At 36.9% G+C, this 12160-nt stretch overlaps 1 pseudogene; it reads right to left on the minus strand.

The window, feature by feature from the left end:
- Positions 1–11469, minus strand: part of LOC118555705 (protein S100-A11 pseudogene) — a 33369-nt pseudogene extending 21900 nt beyond the window's left edge.
- Positions 11470–12160: the final 691 nt, after the last annotated feature.

Raw genomic sequence — 12160 nt, forward strand, 5'->3', positions numbered from 1 at the left:
TTAAAATGCTGGGACATATCCAAATAGATACCATAAGTCTAAGACATTCTTGTCATTGCTTACATTCTAGGCCTTGCTTATTTGCTAGGCATTTATTTACTACAGATGCATAATTATACACACCTTCTTTCCATACTCCTTCTACCTTCCCCCAACACACATCCCTGTTGGGAGCCTAGGAAATTTATTGTAGCTATTTTTCTGTTACTACAAATAGACAAACAGACGATTACACCTATGCAGAAAGTATTTAACAACATATACCATGTACAAATTGCAATGGGATTTTATCAGTATTACCACTGAAAGACAGGATCCTATACTCTTAAATTTATGACAGTGTTATTTTGTACACTCAACAGTTTCAGTTGTGCCAAGCAATAATTCAGGGCTTCAGGAACACTGAGGTAATTAACACTTGAAAATGTTATAATTCCTGCAGGTTATAATTGCAGCCCTCACCTTTTCAAGCCCTGCATGATCCCTAATAGGAGATTATGGGCAGTGGCTTCTGGACCTATTCTCTTCTCCCTTCTTAAAGTGATAACCCTTTCCTGTCCTAGTTAAAATCATACAAGAGCCTTCTTGGGGAAGCAACCATTTTAAGAAGGTTTATAGGGATAGCACGGAAGGAGAAAAGGATGCTACAATTCTTGATTTTGTTTCCTACAATTTTACATGTGTCCCTGAGTTTTAGTTTATCAAGTAAATTATCACCAGTAAAATGGTCTATTTCATAGGACTAGAGAGAGAGCTACAGGAAATCAAACATATAAGCCATAAAATATACTATAAGAGATGGTTATTTTCCTTTCTCCCATTCTTTTTCTTTTCCAGAAATACAGAGGCATTGTCACAAGACTTGGCTGAAAAGACAAGGGTAACTGAATGAATACTTGGTTGGGATTATTAAATAAGGCACCAGGAGCTCCTGACTGAGAGCTGATGCTCCTCCTGGAGAGAAGGGGTAGATGATTCCATTCAGGAAAGACAAAAGGCAAGGAAAAATCGACAGGAGACAAAGGGTTTCTCATGTTGTTCAAATCAGGTCTTTTCTTGTTTTTATTTGTTACTTCATCTTTTGCTGAATAAATTTGATGTGTAACATTGCATAAGTTTAAGGTGTTTAGGGTGTTACCTTGATATGTTTATATATCATAATATGATTGCCAATGTAGTGATATTTATCATAGTACGTAGTGATATTTAAAATAATATTGTCAGGGCACCTGGGTGGCTCAGTCATTAGGCGTCTGCCTTTGGCTCAGGTCATGATCCCAGGGTCCTGGGATTGAGCCCCGCATCGGGCTCCCTGCTCGGCGGGAAGCCTACTTCTCCCTCTCCCACTCCCCCTGCTTGTGTTCCCTCTCTCACTCTCTCTCTGTCAAATAAATAAAATCTTAAAAAAAATAATAATATAATATTGTCTATATTCATTATACTATGTATTAGATCTCTATGCCTTATTTACTACTGTTGTAAGTTTGTACCATTAGGTAAAATTCAAGCTCACCAAAACTATTTCTCACCCCAAATCAGGGAGGAACAGTACAGATGTTCTCAAGATTAGAGAGGGTGAAAGGACTCAGAAGCCACACAAATAGTACGACTCTTCCTAAAGACATTAGCAACTGGAGCAGGCATTTTGAAAAGTATGTTAAAGATGGAATCATCTTAAAATTCTACAAGTAAACACCTATGCAATAGCTGGAACAGCAAAAATGCAGTTGTTGAAACTCTGTGTTTAACACTAGACTTTTCAGAGACTGAAAATTCTCTGGCACTGAAAAAAGCATCTTGATACATGCTTATTACATTGAATGTACAGAAAGCTTCTATAGTCCTCAATTCTTACTGAGGTTTAGTGACTATTATGAAGTCCAAAGTTGATGAGAGATAGAGATAGGTAGACAATACCTAGTTGACAGATGGAGATAACAAACTAATTAGATAAGCAAGCAGCACCACTTACAGAATGGGTCTTACCATGGGTTAGCACCATCAACTTCTGCTGCAAGTTATATATACTATGTGGAAAATTGTTTCTTGACAAAACAATATACAGATTGCAATGGGATTTTATCTGCACCACTATCCAAAGACAGGACCTTATACACTTAAATTTATGGCATGTCTATACCCTACAGCTTCATGTCTATACCCTACAGCTTCAGTTCTGGGTTGTACGTACAAGGATGGCCACATATCAGTTACCCAGAGCTCACATCTGGCTATAGTAAGGAGCCATGCTACAAAACTCTTTATCGAGTAGCCCAGATGTTCTAGCTATCTAGCCCATGTGGGAAATGAAATCTACAGCCTATGCCCCCAAAGTAGGAAGTTATAACCAATTGTGCTGATGGCTCACACTACTAAAATTTAGCAAAAGAGTACTATGACATTCTTCAATCCTGACAGATCATCATTTACAAAGGTTACAAGTTTATTCCTTCTCAGGTACTTAGAGTAAGCCTGATTTTTCACATTTCCTTTATCCATTTGCCAGTTTAAATAATTTTTCACTTGAAAGAATCACATATTATTATTTTGCTTTCTTAGGTACAATCAACCCTCTTTTGTCCATTTATTTCAGAACTTTAAGTATACACACAGACCACATACCTATATACTCAGTGTATCATGGCAGGACTAAAATAAAATATTCCAACAATTTACTTACAGCAAGAAGTTTTTCTAATCACATCTTTCCTGAATACTTGCTTTCCTCTGACAACCTGATTTCCTTTAAATTACATGTGATGGCTTCTTTCTCTTTATTCCTCTATGTGTATCTTATTTCTATCCACTCACTGGCTTTCCTGTAATTTTTTTCAACTCAATATATCCAACAAAGGCATTTTATTATCACGCAAAAATAGTATTTCTCCACCTCTTTTTCCTTGGTACTTCTAGCTTAACTGACAGGCTACTTTATAGAAATGAACCTCACAAGAAGAATGAGGGTATCCAAAGACCTTGTCAGAATACATATGCTCTTGAAATTAGATTAAGAGGAAAACAATAAAACCTACTAGGTCTTGGTAACAATATAGCCAACAACTTGGATTTCTTCCAAGATTCTGTTTGAAAAATTTCATTTAAAAACTCTAATTCCTTATGATCAGAAATGTAGAAGGAAGAGAGATTCTTCATTTTTAACTTTAAATTATGTATCATTTTCAAAGCACCTTTCCCATCCAGTGCAACATGGAACATCTGTGAATCTAAGCCTGGCTGCTCAAATATCTAGATGGCTTTAAAGCAAAACATGGGGGTCTGAGGATTTATTTTTATTATTTCAGAGACTTAATAAATATTGCTATTTTTTCCAAGCTGAGGATAGGCAGACTAACTGTCACCACCACCTAAGATTGTTATTCACTTCCCCTTGTGGTCATTAGAAACTCACACTGCTATTTTACATGTCCACAGATTTAACATAAAGAGGAGGAAAATGAATTATTACTTTATAACCTTTTTTGCTTCATAGGCACCATTTCTCAACATTTGCCCACTCATAAATACTTAATTCAGTACTTCTTTATTGATACAAAACTTGGAAAATTATGAATCCCTGAAGGTCTGGGCATTTAGCCTTCCTTTGAAATTCCTTTAATTATACACATTTAAAATATGTTCCAGAAGTCTCCTGGTTTGCTCCCCAGACACACCATCTATAGACCTCTGTCAGACTCATAAGATAATGTATTAATACCTCCTTTCTCTATCCCTTATGTAAACACTCTAGAGTACAATATTCTCCAACAATAACTACCCGTCAATAAAAATTCACTTTTTAAGAATTCCAAGAAAAAAAGAACAGTATTAGTATTTGAATCAATATGCTGCTACTTCACCATACTCTTGTACTCTGACTCAGCTACTTCTTTGTCTCCTATCTGTATTAACAATTTATTCAGTTCAAACCACAACACATACTCTCTTGTATTTTATTTATTGTCCCTAATCAGTTCCTTGTCAGAAATATATTTTCATCTTTGTCATTCCTCCTGACTACTTCATCATAAACTGTAGATATTGTGCCCATCAGTGTCATAAACACCTTTGGCTAATCTATACTTGGTATTCAATTTTTTTTCTAAGACTGTTAGTATTTCTTCATTCTTAAATGAAACTATACAATAAGTAACTTCCTATTTGTATGTCCCAAGTTTCTCCAAATTTATTCTCAGAATTTTTAATTTCTTAATTCTTATGGCAATTTTCTGACCATGCCTATACACTGCCCTTGTGAATATACACACAGCAGCAGCTGACAAAGCAGGATTCTGCAAAGTGTGAAGAATCCTAAAATTAAAAGAATGACACTACCAAAAACACCTTGCTCCCACTGAAACATCTGAGACAGAGCCATGAAAGAAGAAAGAAAGAAGGAAAGGAAAGGAAAGGAAAAAGGAAAGGAAAAAGGAAAGGAAAAAGGAAAGGAAAAAGGAAAGGAAAAAGGAAAGGAAAAAGGAAAGGAAAAAGGAAAGGAAAAAGGAAAGGAAAAAGGAAAGGAAAAAGGAAAGGAAAAAGGAAAGGAAAGGAAAGGAAAGGAAAGGAAAGGAAAGGAAAGGAAAGGAAAGAAATCCACCTCTCCACCTCTAAAGTTAGAATATGTCCATGTCAAGAGAAAGCTGTCCTTTCAGAGGGATCAGAAAAAGGGCAAAAGACTAATCCCAGAAGCTGGAAGTTGCCAGAGTGTAACTGTAACCACATCAAAAATGCTATAATTTTATGAGAGTTTTCAAGTGGTTTTTAAAATGATAAAGCAAGATTTGAGATATGAATAAAATATCTGAAAACAAAATGAAGTATCCAATATATGCAGATCCTAAGTCATAAATTCCTAGTGGGGGTTGTAAGAGGGTGTTCTGGAACAGAGATGGAGCTTACAATCTTAGAACCAATGTGTTCAGGGATGAGTTAGCGGATGCTACATGCTGCACAGAACCTGAAATTGGATTCATCAGGAATTCAGGGGAAATCAATTAGTGTCCCCTTAAAAATCTATACAAAGCAACAGAAATGAGCCAGAAATATAGGTTAGATAATATATAACTAGTTGTAACCATCTGATTAGGTAGCTCTGATCATTTTAACAGTAGGAACCAGTGGGCAAAACCAAAGGTGACCAGCCAGGAAGGAGGAGGATGATTCCAAGTGTTTGCAACAGCTTTTGCATCCAGGCCATTGCTGACAGGCACCCATTAAATTCACAAAGTATCTTGTAAGCAAACCAGTCTTCATGGTACCACCAGAATACACACTTTGGGAAGAGCTCTGGGTTACCTAACCAGGAGTCCTCACACCAGATACCCACTTCCTCCCATATGCCAAAATATTTTATCTCTTCACTGGTTTAATGCTCAGGGCAGGTCTCACTTGCCTCAAAATAAAACTGAAATCTTTGTCGGAATTCTTTTGCCTTTAATTTCTGCCCTGGTGCTTTTTCCTCTCACTGTTAAACTTTTCGACAATTCATGTAGGTCTGGCTTCATTTTAACATTGACACAGTCTCCCTGACTCCAATCAACAGCACTCAAACAGCTTTAAATCATGGAGTTTACTTCAATTTCTCTCCCATTTGACCATGGTTATTCAGCACCTTAAAATTTATTAAACCCTACTTTATTCTTTCTCCAAATATAACTTTCTGACTCAAGCTGTTCTCATCAGGAAACCCCTATTTCATTGCTTTACACTATATTTACAGAAACAGCCTTCTTTGATTCCCTGGCTCTGGTTCCTGACCTATTCCAGTCCATTATTCACACATGGTTGCCAAAATAATTTTCCCCCAACATTTTTCATTTCATCCCTTTAATCAAATATTACAGAGGTGATTTCTCTGGCTAAACCCAGCAAATTGAATACATGTGTTTATCTCCATTATTTCCTGAAACTCCATTAAAATAACAGAGACATTTCAAAAAATGTAACTAGCAAGGACCATGAGAACAGGAGAAAAAGAGCAGAGATGTCCACCAGGGTGGGGACACTGGGCAGCAGAGGGAGGAGTGACATCTGACTTCACAGAGCATTGAATATAAGCACCTAGGGTTGTGGGAGATGGACGCCAGCCAGAACCTCAGAGTCTCCTTAACTTAACCACCAAGAAGAGGAAAAAGCAGAGATGGGTGATTGATTGGATTGAAATAAGAGGACTATCTTAGTCTGTTGGACAGCTATCACAAAAATACCATAGACTTGGTGGCTTAAACAGTATTTATTTCTCACAGTTCTGGAGGCTGCAAGTCGAATCAAGGTATTGACCATGTCTGGGGAGAGCCTACTTCCAGGTTCACACGAGGCATCTTCTCCCTATGTTCTCACATGATGGAAAGGGCAAGACAGCCCTCTGGGGATCTCTCATGAGGACACTCATCCCATTCATGAAGGCTCCACTATCATGACCAAACCAACTCCCAGAGGCCTCACCTCCTAATACCACCACATTGGGAGTTAGAATTTTGACATATGAATTTGTGTGAGGCAGAGCACAAAAATTCAGTCTCTAACAATGACTTATTAAAAACCCATATAAGGAACTCCCCTAGGTCACTTCTCCTCTTCCAACGAAGCCAACTGACAAGATGAATGGACACTGAGAAGTCAAAAAAAACAGAAATCCATTATAGAAAACTCACTTTAAAAATAAATACGTGCCATTAGCAGTTTTAAATATATTACAATCCATTAGAGTAAAACAGAATCTTTATTATTCTCTACTCCAACACTTCTGATAAGGATGAGGAAATTTAGGCCTATCTGTGGCAGCGCCTTGCTCAAGTCCACTGTCTAATTATTGACAAAACTGAGATTTGAAGATGGGCCTCAACTCCCAACACACTGGCTTTGCAACTATTAACTTCAAGATTGCCACATGAGGAAAAAATGATCAAATGAGAATGTCATCCTGGGATTAAAAAGGAGAACAGCAGAGGGCAAGAATGAATGAGTGTTTATCTTGTAGCAGCTACAGGAGATGAGATTTTTGAAAAGTCGAGCTTCAGGTCCTTACACAGAGAGTTCTAGAGTTTAAAGTAGCATTTCATCAACTTACTTTGGCAAGAAAGGATATCAATTCTCTTTGATGGGATTTAATATGTGAGAAAAAAAACAATTCGCTTTATCTCCTGAGCTAAAATAACTTCTAGCATGTTTGCCATCCCCCTACCAAATCTCCACTGTACTTTCCTCACCCACCAGGCCCCACTAGTTCTCAGGTGAAGCGAATTTCCTACCGTAAAATAATTCTGATTTATGAGTCATTCTCTTATGATTTTGTTTGTATGAATCAACTTGCCAGAGGCTGATTATGTCTTGGTGTATTCATGGAATTGAATGACTTATTGTGTAAAGCTAAGTAACAGACAGCTGAACCTACCAACCACTACAACTGTGCCCTGAAATAGTGAGAAACTTCCCTCCATCTCTCCATACCTACTGTATCAGCCCTGAACTTTTACAGCAACTCCAGGTACCACTCTGTTTCCCAAGAAGACCCCTCTGAACAGACCCATTCATTTCCTGCCCTAATCTTACTTATCCTACTGTTCCCATAACTTTGCTAAAGTTATTCTGCAATTCTCTTGAGGCTAAGTTCAAATCCCTTTTCTCAAGTAGCAGAGTCTGCTCATTCTAATTATTTAAAGGACTTCCCTCCAGAGTTGGAAGCCTGGGGTCTAAATCCCAGGTTTGCCCCTTACCTATTTGGACCAATCACTTCATCAATTCCCTGAGCTCAGTTTCCTCATCTATAAAACTTATAACAGTTTTATATACTTAAGGTACGTTGTAAAATTAATGAAATAATGAAAGTGAAGTCTTCGGCAAGGCACATAACTAATAAATATTTGCTCCTACAGCTGGAAATACAATATATCAAAATAGAATGGTGAAAATTGCATAGAAATTGGAATTAGAAGACTAAGTTCCAGAACAGACATTATTTACTGGGTAAAAGATTCAAGATAAGTAACTCAACCTCCCTGAACTCTATTAATATCATTTGAAAATTCATTCACTTAACAAATATTTATTGTGAGCCTTTTATAACCCAGACAGTATGCTAGAGTCTTGGGAGACAGTAATAAACAAAACAAAAAAAGGATCACTATCCTCATAGGATGGGAATGACCATAAAACTAACATCAGAATGAGATGTTTAAAGGCAGAAGTACTTTCCAAATAGAGTTGTGTCATCATTGCCTATACCCATAAAATCATAAGATGGAATGAATAGTACATAAGATTTCATCAAACAATCTCATTCTAGCAGTGAAGAAACAGAGACTTGGATGTGACATCCACATTCACACAGCCACTGAACTGATACAAAAATTTGAATCTCCTACCTACCACAGTACCTTTTCTTACCACCACAGAGTCTCAATATATTGAGGTACCAAGTGCAGAGGGCAGGTAAGTGAAGATGATAAGAGGGAGCATTGTGGAGATTTAAAGATAATAAACCCAACTAAAATCAGTTTGCTTTATGACCTCGAACATATTTTTAAACAATTCATAGCAGTATTTTTCACAATAGCCAAAAGGTGGGAACAACCCAAATGTCTATCAATGGATAAATGATGAAAAGGTGGCATATACATACAATGGAATACTATTCAGCCATAAAAAGGAATGAAATTCTGATACATGCTACAACATGAATAAAACTTGAAGACAATATGCTAAGTGAAATAAGCCAGACACAACAGCACAAATACTGCATGATTACACTTATGAGGTACCTGGAGTATTCAAGTTCACAGAAACAGCAGAATGGTGACAACAAGGAGCTGGCAGGAAGGAGGAAAGGAAAGTTATTGCTTAATGGGTACAGAGCTTCAGTTTGAGAGGATGAAAAATTTCTAATGATGAATTATGATGATACCACACAGCAGTGTGAGTGTATTTAATCCCACTGAACTATACCTTAAAACAGTGAAGACAGTAAATTTTATGTAATATATATTTTGCCCCAATGAAAGAAGGGGAAAAAAATTGCTGTTTTTTTATTATCACTGTACTGCAGCAGTTTTAAAAATGCCAGCAAAATACTCCATCCTTCCCAAAATATCTTTCCTTTAAATTCTAAAAAAAATTGCTGCAGGTAATGTTGAGATTTAACTAGACAGACAGATAGATAATATACAAGCATTTAAATATGGTTATGTAATATTTCATATATAACAATACACATGTGTATATTTATGTGTGTATGCCTAAAATTAGTAAAATTTTATTATCTTCTAATAAGCCTTATATTCTACATGGAATTAATTTGGAGAAATCTCCATTATATAGTGTGCCCCGACATATGTGGACTCAGCTACCTGTGCTCATTTTAAGAGTAAGTTCATAACAGGAATATCTGAACACACTTCAGACACAGTTTGTCTCTCCAATCCCTATGGTACTAAGATTCCTTCATTTAAACATCAGATTTGAAATTAACAGTAACATAGTGATTGTAAAGATAAAGAAATGGAACTTGGCAGTGTGTGTCAGCTGAGGCTTGCACCCTGGAGTACTCAGGAATCTGGCTCCAGTATGCAAAAAAAAAAAAAAAAGAAAGAAAGAAATGGAACCTGGGTTAATTTGATTCTATCATTCCATATGACCACTTGGATTTTTACTTATGTTTAAATTTTAGAAGAGTGAAGTAGAATGCCAACTGCATTCTGTAATGTTTTTGTTTGGTAAGTGTAAGCTTCAGTTATATGTGTGTATCTGTGTCATCATTATTACTGAACATGATGCTGAAATATATGGTGGGGGGAGGATATTGAAAATGGTTTGCTCCAGCTATCAAATATGTTGGATACAGCAAGGCCTTAATAAATGTCTAATGAATGCAATGAATGAATGAATAATAAACTCAAAATGCAAATAACAATGTCAAAAACATATCTAATCCTCATTTGAAATAAATAAATCATGTACTTTTGGAGGAAATTACTTTAAAATATTCAGAGAGATCCTATCAGATGACAAGATCTTTGGAGCTGTAGGAATAGATGCCACACACAGAAACACCACAGGGAAGTAACATTTGAATGATTTTTTTCCTTTCCCATAGTTAGGTAATATATGTTCTGAAGTATCAGCTATGTTTATGAATTCTCCTGCATGTCTCCTTACCAAGGTTCCAGTCTCATCCTGCTGGCAGAATTGATGTTTTAATACCAATTCTATTTTCCATCTTGGAGAAAGCAATAAAGTTACCTTTCCTGGAAAGACTTGGATCAATTCTTCCCCTTCTCAAAATACAGGAAAATTGGACTACCATGGATAGATCAGACTTCAAATCTCACTCTACACAAACCCCTCATACATACACTCCAGGACAAATCGTAATCAATTAAAACAATCTGTAAAGCAAATGATTGTCTTTCATTTCATCTTTTTAAAGCACAGAGTATATGAACTTTAGTTGCTTTTTCTTCTTTTTCGAGACCATTTGGAGGCTATTCAGAGGTGAAGTTGAGCTGAACACACTCACATCACTGGTTTATTTAGTTCTCTTTAACCAATTATTTACCTACAGGGACAAGCGCAAACCAGACATCTCTTAGGGGGTCAAAACTAACACTTGCCTGCTATCACTCCACCAGGAGCCACATCTCCTTCATTCATAGAACAGTATGGATACTTACCTTAAACTGCTAGAGAGAAAACAGGCAGTCACAAACCCCCAGCCTTGCTGAGTCTGGTATCGATTGGAAGAACAATATGTTAGGCACTGTTTGTTTTTGGCCTGGGAGAGAATTTCTTCAACTGGTAACCCACTGTGTCCCAAACACTGAATTATGGAATGGTTTGGTTTGTTTGGATCTGTTTTACTCTCCAAGAAACACAAAAGACACTTTTTTTAATGTAAAATTAAATGTACTCACAGTTCCTGTGGTGCAATTTAAATATGTTTTCAGTATTTCCTCCAGAAATTCACATAGAGTGTAAAATGATTTGCACAGCTTGAGTTTCTTTTTTTATTGACATAGAATTAACTCTGCTGACTTGATAAAACAAAACTAAATTAAGCCAGAATTACATTAATTTTGTCTTAAAAAAAATCGCTGCTTCAGTTAAGATAGCCTTAGTGGAAATATCCATTTTATGCTTTATTTAACTCTGTGGAGTTTCTATCTCATTTAAGTCTAAGTATTAAACTGCTTCATTTGGATTTTTTGTTTACTTACTAGTTTGGCAAAGAAGCAGTGTGGCTGGGACTTTCTTTTAATGAATTCCAAACCTTTCAAAATGTGAAGATCATTTGGACTGACTAGGCCACACATAAAAAGCTTGCAATAGAAGTGAAGTTCTAATAAATTCCACTTCCCCTTGTATGTAAAGTATTCTCATAAATATAAAATCAATAATACAGATAAATAATCCAACTCTTCTACCTCTTTTCCTTAATAGAGTATTTCTGTCAGAACCTACCTGAGAATCTTGCTCCATGGCTGACTCTCATAACTAATCAGATTTTTCTCACTCACCATTCTAAGAGAACATTTCATGAAAAAAAACGTGACATCCACCCAACTGCCCCTTGGCCTCCACATCAGATACCCACTGCCACAATATTGCATAACCACCAACAAAACATCAGAGGCAGAGACAATCATGTATTGTTCATGCATATGGGGTGGTTGGCTGGGGTGGGGGGCTGCTGATTGTGGCTGGGCACAATCATCTACCTTAGGATTGTATAGCTGTCAATTCATCTATGCTGCCCTCATTTGGGAAGAGAGGGTAACTCATCCCTGTTTTATCATAGCCTTGGATATTAATTTTCTATAGCTGTCTTAGCAAATTACCACAAACTTAGCATCTTAAAACAACTCAATTTATTATCCCATGATTCTACAGTTCAGAAGTCTGGGTTATCTTAGCTGTTTTTTTGTTTTGTTTTGTTTTATAGAGAGCAAGAATGGGGGGGGGGGCAGAGGGAGAGAGAGAATCTTAAGCAGGCTCCACGTTCAACACAGAGCCTGACACGGGGCTCGATCTCCTGACCCTGAAATCATGGCCTCAGCTGAAATCAAGAGTCAGGTGCTTAACTGACTGAGCCACCCAGGTGCCTGGTTAGCTGGGTTTTCTGCTCCAGATTTTACAACACTGAAATTAAGCTGTCGGCTACCTAGGCTGT

The sequence above is a fragment of the Halichoerus grypus genome, chromosome 1, assembly GCF_964656455.1.
Source record: "Halichoerus grypus chromosome 1, mHalGry1.hap1.1, whole genome shotgun sequence".
NCBI classification, from domain to species: Eukaryota; Metazoa; Chordata; class Mammalia; order Carnivora; family Phocidae; genus Halichoerus; species Halichoerus grypus.